The sequence below is a fragment of the Sceloporus undulatus genome, chromosome 3, assembly GCF_019175285.1.
Source record: "Sceloporus undulatus isolate JIND9_A2432 ecotype Alabama chromosome 3, SceUnd_v1.1, whole genome shotgun sequence".
In the NCBI taxonomy this organism is placed as follows: Eukaryota; Metazoa; Chordata; class Lepidosauria; order Squamata; family Phrynosomatidae; genus Sceloporus; species Sceloporus undulatus.
In genome coordinates, this window is record NC_056524.1 from 110,403,962 (window position 1) to 110,410,215 (window position 6,254).

The following is a 6,254-nucleotide window of genomic DNA, read 5'->3' on the forward strand; positions in this document are numbered from 1 at the left end:
GGATTCTTTAGATACAAGGGTTCTTATCAGGGTGTCCATTTCAATTAGTCCCTTTTCTAAATGAACACACATCTCAGTCTGTTTAAGTTTTCCTCTCTTCTTCCTTGCCATTATTAATTTTCCAAGAACACAATTGGTGACTGGATTGTGTCACATAGTCACAGGCTTTACCATGATGTTTTGGCTTTGAACAATTTGCATGGCTTTCAAAAGCTGATAATGACTGATTGGTCACTCTGAGCCTGCGATATTTGGGTTCCTACTTATTTTTATGGCTTAAAACTGAGAAAAAAATAGGAGTAAATGAAGCTCTAACAGAAACAAGGTCAAGAGATGAAGATAAACGGAATGATATTTTGTTCTAAGACCTAAATCTAATTGCCAGTTTCAGTTACAGTAAACTAATTTAATCAGTTGCTGAATACTGAGTACATCCTTCAGTAAAACTTTAAGTAAATCCCACTGATTTAATGGCTCTACTCTATTAGGACCATCAATTGAATTCAAGTTTATGAGTGTAAACTCAAACTGCTTGCTTAGTGACATGGTATTATTTGGCAAAATTCAGCACATGAATGAGGTCCAAATAAAAGGTTGTCAATTAATACATAAAATGGTGATCATGGCCTTTAGTGCTGGTTAAGTTGCATGAAACCCTGCATGGCTTGGGCTCAAACCTTCTGAAAAAAATCTGTCTCCCTATATCAGATGGCCCAAGTTTTGAGATTCTTGGAGGAGAGTTTTTTTCTCAGTCCCACAACCATCACACTATCACATCTCTGTTTGATGAAAACAGAGAAGGGAGTCTTTTCAGTGGCTGCTCCCAGACTGTAGAACCTCCCGTCGTAAATGTTGGTATTATATGCTTTCAAGTCAATTCTAAATTATGGCAACTATCTCCTAGGGTCTTTTTGGCAAGATTTATTCAAATAAGATTTGTTATTGTCTTCCTCTTAGCCTAAGAAAGCATGACTTAGGTAATCTGATGAGTTTCCATAGGTGAGCAGGAATTTGAATACTGTCCTGGGTTTGTCTGCATGGGTCAAATAAAACATTCTTCCCTTGTTTCCATGACAAGTAGTCCTGACATCGCTGGGCCCAAATCAAGGTTCTGGCATGGACTGACCAGACAATATCCTCCTACTTCAGTACCAAGCCCACTGTATAACCCCTTAAAATATTTTAAATAAAATCACCTTTTGGATCTTCAGAAAAGATTTGGAGCACTCTGTTGTGACACTGTGAGGCTATTTGCAGCATGCCCACTGTGCCTTCCAGTGCTGCCCCTGCCACACATCACTTGCTCTGAGGTCAGAACAAAGTGCCCACCCTCAGCACTGAATGGTGCAGCAGGACACAGTGGAGTGCCCAGGTGATGGGGGGGATGCCCAGGCAACTCCAGGGCCAGAATACTCTGGGCAGCAACTGGAGTATAATGACCCATGCAGATGCTACCCTAGTCATGCTGGTTCTCAACATGACTCATTAAACAACATCCATTATTAATTATTAATGTTGGTGGTTATGAATTAATGTTCTGATTTTTTAAACATATAAGATTGTTAAATTAATTTTCAAACCCAATATTCCTAGTTTTGCCACTTAGAGAGTGCTTCACTATGAAGCGATATAGAAATGTAAAGTGATACTGTTATTGCTATTTAAAAATGTATAATTAGCTTTCTTCTCAGTTTACACTTAATGTACACATTCTATAGTAGCAAAACAGGTGGAGTAACAGCAATACCAACAACAGTGTGTGTGTATTTTAAAAAAGAGTAGAATAGAAAGCTTGTATCTAAAATCAGTTGAGGACAAATAGCAATGGTTATTTTACTGTAAAACATCTGGAATTTTTGCCCTGAAGATGTGTTAGGAGATTATCATGCAAGACTAAGGGGTGGAACAGACTGCCATAAAGGGACAGCTTAAAACCACCCCTGAGAAAGCTGGATTGGGACTGCGGCAAATGTCTGATATTTTGAGAAGGAAATGACTGTGCATGTGGCCATTTGGCATAGAAATATCATGACATTTATGTTTTCAGAGGCTATGTGGAATAGATATGATCATATACTTTACTGCGAGTAAGAGCAGGTCCCTGACTTTCACAAGCCTTTATCCAGACAACAACAAAAAACATGAGTATTGCCACAAGATAATGCAATACTCCACAGATTAAAATGACATGTGTTAGTATATGGTTTGAGTTTATTGTTCTTAACTGCCCTCAAATCAACATCAACTCATGACAACTCAGTGGATGAGTCTTCTCCCTCTATCTTCCACTGTTCTGTTTAAGTTTCACAGATTCATGCCTGAGATGTCCTTAATTGAATTTGGCATGTGGTCTTCTTGTCTTGCTACTACCTTTTACCCTTCCCAGCATTATTGTCTTTTCCAATGAGTCTTGTCTTCCCATGATGTGGCCAAGGCACAACAGCCTCAATTTGACCATTTTATCAGTTTCATAATTTTGTCACTTGAAGAAATACCCTCATGGGCTGGGTCCACATGGGCCAGAATACTCTGAGATAAGACTGATTATTTGGCCTCAAAGCTTCCTGACATCCTCCAAATTACCTGAATACTTCATTTTGACACTGGGTAGTTTTACACATGCATGCCCCACTGCTCGACAGTGCTGGCACTGCTAGCATGAGCTGCTTGCTCTGAGATCAGAAGGAGGCATTCAGTGTCAACCAGTTGGCACAGTGGGACACATGTGAACAGCTGCCTAGCATTGCAATAGAGAGCAAAATGTGATTTATTTTTAACCTTTTATAAGGGGGGGCACACCTCAGGTTCAGTGCTGAGCTGACCAGATGTTGTCCAGACAGTTCATACTAGAATTGGGGATTGTGCTCTGTGTAGTCTGGACTTCTCACTGGAAGAGCAGGGGAAGGGGGCTTGTTTTAGTTGGCCCATGAGGCAGTCCCTCAGTATCAAAAGAAGTGATTGCAGTGATCTAAACTATTTCAACATTTCCTGTTGATATGTTTTCACAGAGTTGCTATACTTGCTAAATGAGCAACCCTGATGGCAGTCACAAGCACAGATGCTTCTCTTGTTATCCATAAAGCATTCTGTTGTTGGCAAAACAGAATTCCCTTTTTAAAAACTGCAAGATCAGAGGAAGGCCCCGATTACACACAGCAGTATTGGATCACCTGTTGGGGACAAAATTCTAAGCATCTTCAGGTATTGTGCTGACATATATCTGCTGATATAGTTGCACCAGATCAATACATTATACTCAATATGAACTCACAGGGATATTTTATTGGATCTTAGAACAGGACATAATAATAACCCAACATATTTTATTTATTATGATTAGAATGATTATGATTTTGTGGGAAGATAGATAACTTGGATTACTTCCTGGGTAATCGGAAATGGGTTTGGGAAAGCTCCCCATATTTATTAGCATCACTAGTTGTATCATGTGGGCGCTGCTGATTTTGCCCACATGTTCCCATCCTCCCGATGTAGCTGCTTTATTCTTGTGTGAACAGAACAGAAAACAGCCCATATGAAATGGTTCCCACACTCCTGCTGGTAAGTATGAATCAAATGTGCTTCTGTTACTAGATTAAAAGAAACATGGATACACATACTTATCATTTATTATGGAAGAAACTAATGTAGCAGATTTTGGGTATCGCAGTGGCACTGCAGCAAGCTATCAAGATAACAAGATAAAACCTTTGTTTTATTTTTATTTATTTTTTTGTTTTTTCAGTCAAGCATGAATTTGAGGTAGGGCTGAATTCCTCTCTCAGAACTAGGGTATCAAACCTTGTGGTTTTCAGACTGTGTTACCTCTTATTTTCTACATTTCTATAAATCAATGGAAGCATGTAAAAGGATTCTGCAAATGAGGGTCCAAGCCATTGATCTGGCTATACACTTCTTTGTAGTTTGACTCTTGTTTGCATGACAATGAACCCCTGTACACTGTCTCCTTTGCTTGTGACTTCTGCTTCAACTGTACAAGGTTCAGGTTTATTATTTGTGAAAAGGTAACGGTTCATTTGGAGAAAAAAAAGTGTTGTGTCTTTCATTTTAAAACTGCCTCAGGGCCCTATGGGGTATATTAAATCTGTCTCATTGCCATATATCTTGATGTACATTTTACTTGAAACCAGGTGTTTTGTATATTGAACTTTTTAACACGGCAGGGAGGTAAGTATTCACAGCTGGAGTTTTATGCTTCACACATTTTCATGTTTCAGAACAAGAAGCGACCCCTAGGAAAAAAAAATCCCTCCTCTAGCATAAAAAGAGGCAGAACAAAGCGCTTCTGTATCTGGTGGCAGGACATGGATATGATGAAGTCACAGATAGAGGACTTGCATATAAAATAGTTGCCGGTGGAAAAGGGGAGACAAAAGTTGCAAGCAAACAAAGTGTGTAGGTCTGCAGATCAATCACAACCTATGAGGTTGTCACTGCAGGGAGGGATTGCAGAAGAGAATTAAAAACTCCAAGGGAATGGGTGTTAAAATGGCTTTTGTACTGCAGGCTAAGTTTAGAGCTTTTGTTTGCCAAAATAATACAGCAGGCTCACATGCAGTAGCTCTGAATAAGTGGGTTAGTAGTATGTTTGTTAGACTGTAATATGTATTTAGCCTTCACAGCTCTTAAAAGAACAGTCTGAATGGGCACAATAAATTTGTGCATACAAAATGGCTAATAAAATGAGCCGTTAAAAATAAACTATTTATCCTGTAGTCTGTTCACTCTTCAAAACAACATTAGTGTACAGTATTTTCTTGTTTATGTCACTGTCTTGTCATCTTAGCCCAAGAAGAAGTTTATTTTTAAACATATAATGAAAATATGTTGTCCTAGTTATATCAGCTATGCATTTGGTTAACTTAACCTCAAAGCTGAAACATTTTGATTCTTGCCTTCCCAGAAAAATAATATAGGAAGCTTTCATATATGGAACCAGTCATTCATCTAATTTAGTAGTGTCATTCCTGACTGGCAGTTAGTGCTCCAAGTTTTCCAATGGGAGACTTTCATATCTACATCTAGATACTAGGAAATGGTGGTCAGACATTTGGCCAGCAAAACTGCAAGTTTTTCTTCTGTCTGAGAAAGACAAATATGATGAAGTCCCTTCTGCTCCCATCACCTCCACCCTCATTGCATTTACGCACCCTCCCTCTTTCTCTGAGCATGAAACAGAGGATGAAAGGGTTCCATGGAGACCAATGTCAACCAAACAAAGCAGATGGTATTGGTTTCAACAGAACTCGCCAGGTCCAAATGCCTGGTTAAGAGGCTTTTCCATTAGGGTCAAGCATTTGGAGCCAGGTGCCCTGTTCTACCATGTTTTCTCACAGAGATGCCCAGGTCTAAATGCCTGGCTCTTTAATTTTTCCTCTTCATTCTCACTGGACAAAGCTTCACTCACTAATGCACTCCAAACATGGGTGGCATAGAGCTATAAAATCAATTTCCTGTTACACCAAAGTATTCTCGGACCAAAGTCCATTCAAATCTACATATTTTTAAAACCAAAATTTGGAAATACACGGTGACTCTGGTGGCAGGCTGTGCAATATTAATTCCCTTGCCAGAGAAATAATTTTCAAAGGCCAAAAGCGGGGGGGGGGGGGGGGACAACAATAAGGATGTAATGACACTAAATTAGGTGCACAAATGTAACCATGAATAGCTATGCCTGAACCTTATACAGATCTTTTATTGTAGAAACAGTCAGCTTGTTTTCTACTTTAAGAGCACATTTTGGTGTTTTTGTTATAAAAAAAAAGACTGTCAAGCTCTCAGTATTTATTGGATTTTTGATGTGCATATGAATGATGATGATATTTATTCATATACTGTTTTTCCCCCTAAAGTTGTATGTTTCATGAATTTGTGTGTCATTCTTTTGCAGGGGCTGCACTAATCTTCTCTGTATCATTCTGATTTTAATATATGTGCTTCTGAAGTGAAGACTTTTCCAAAGAAAAATGAAGAAAATCTAGGGGCCTGAACAGACAGACCAAAATAAAGCTGCTTCAGGTCACTTTGGAGATATGCTGTTTAAATGCTGCATGCATCTTAAAAGGCTGGAAGCCACACCAAAACCATGCTACAGTACTAAGGACTGGAGTGCAGCTTTGGCGCAGCTTCCAGCCTCTTAGGACGCATGCATCATTTAAACAGCATACCTCCAAGTGACCCGAAGCAGCTTTATTTTGGCCTGTCTGTACAGGCCCTAGAATGCTGTGAAG

General features: G+C 39.2%; 1 non-coding gene across 1 annotated transcript; it reads right to left on the bottom strand.

Annotated features, from left to right (window-relative positions):
* Window positions 1–5,869: 5,869 nt before the first annotated feature.
* LOC121927437 lies at window positions 5,870–5,976 on the bottom strand. Its single transcript, XR_006103210.1, has one exon. It is a non-coding gene; the product is annotated as a U6 spliceosomal RNA (small nuclear RNA).
* Between the last annotated feature and the right edge of the window lie 278 nt (window positions 5,977–6,254).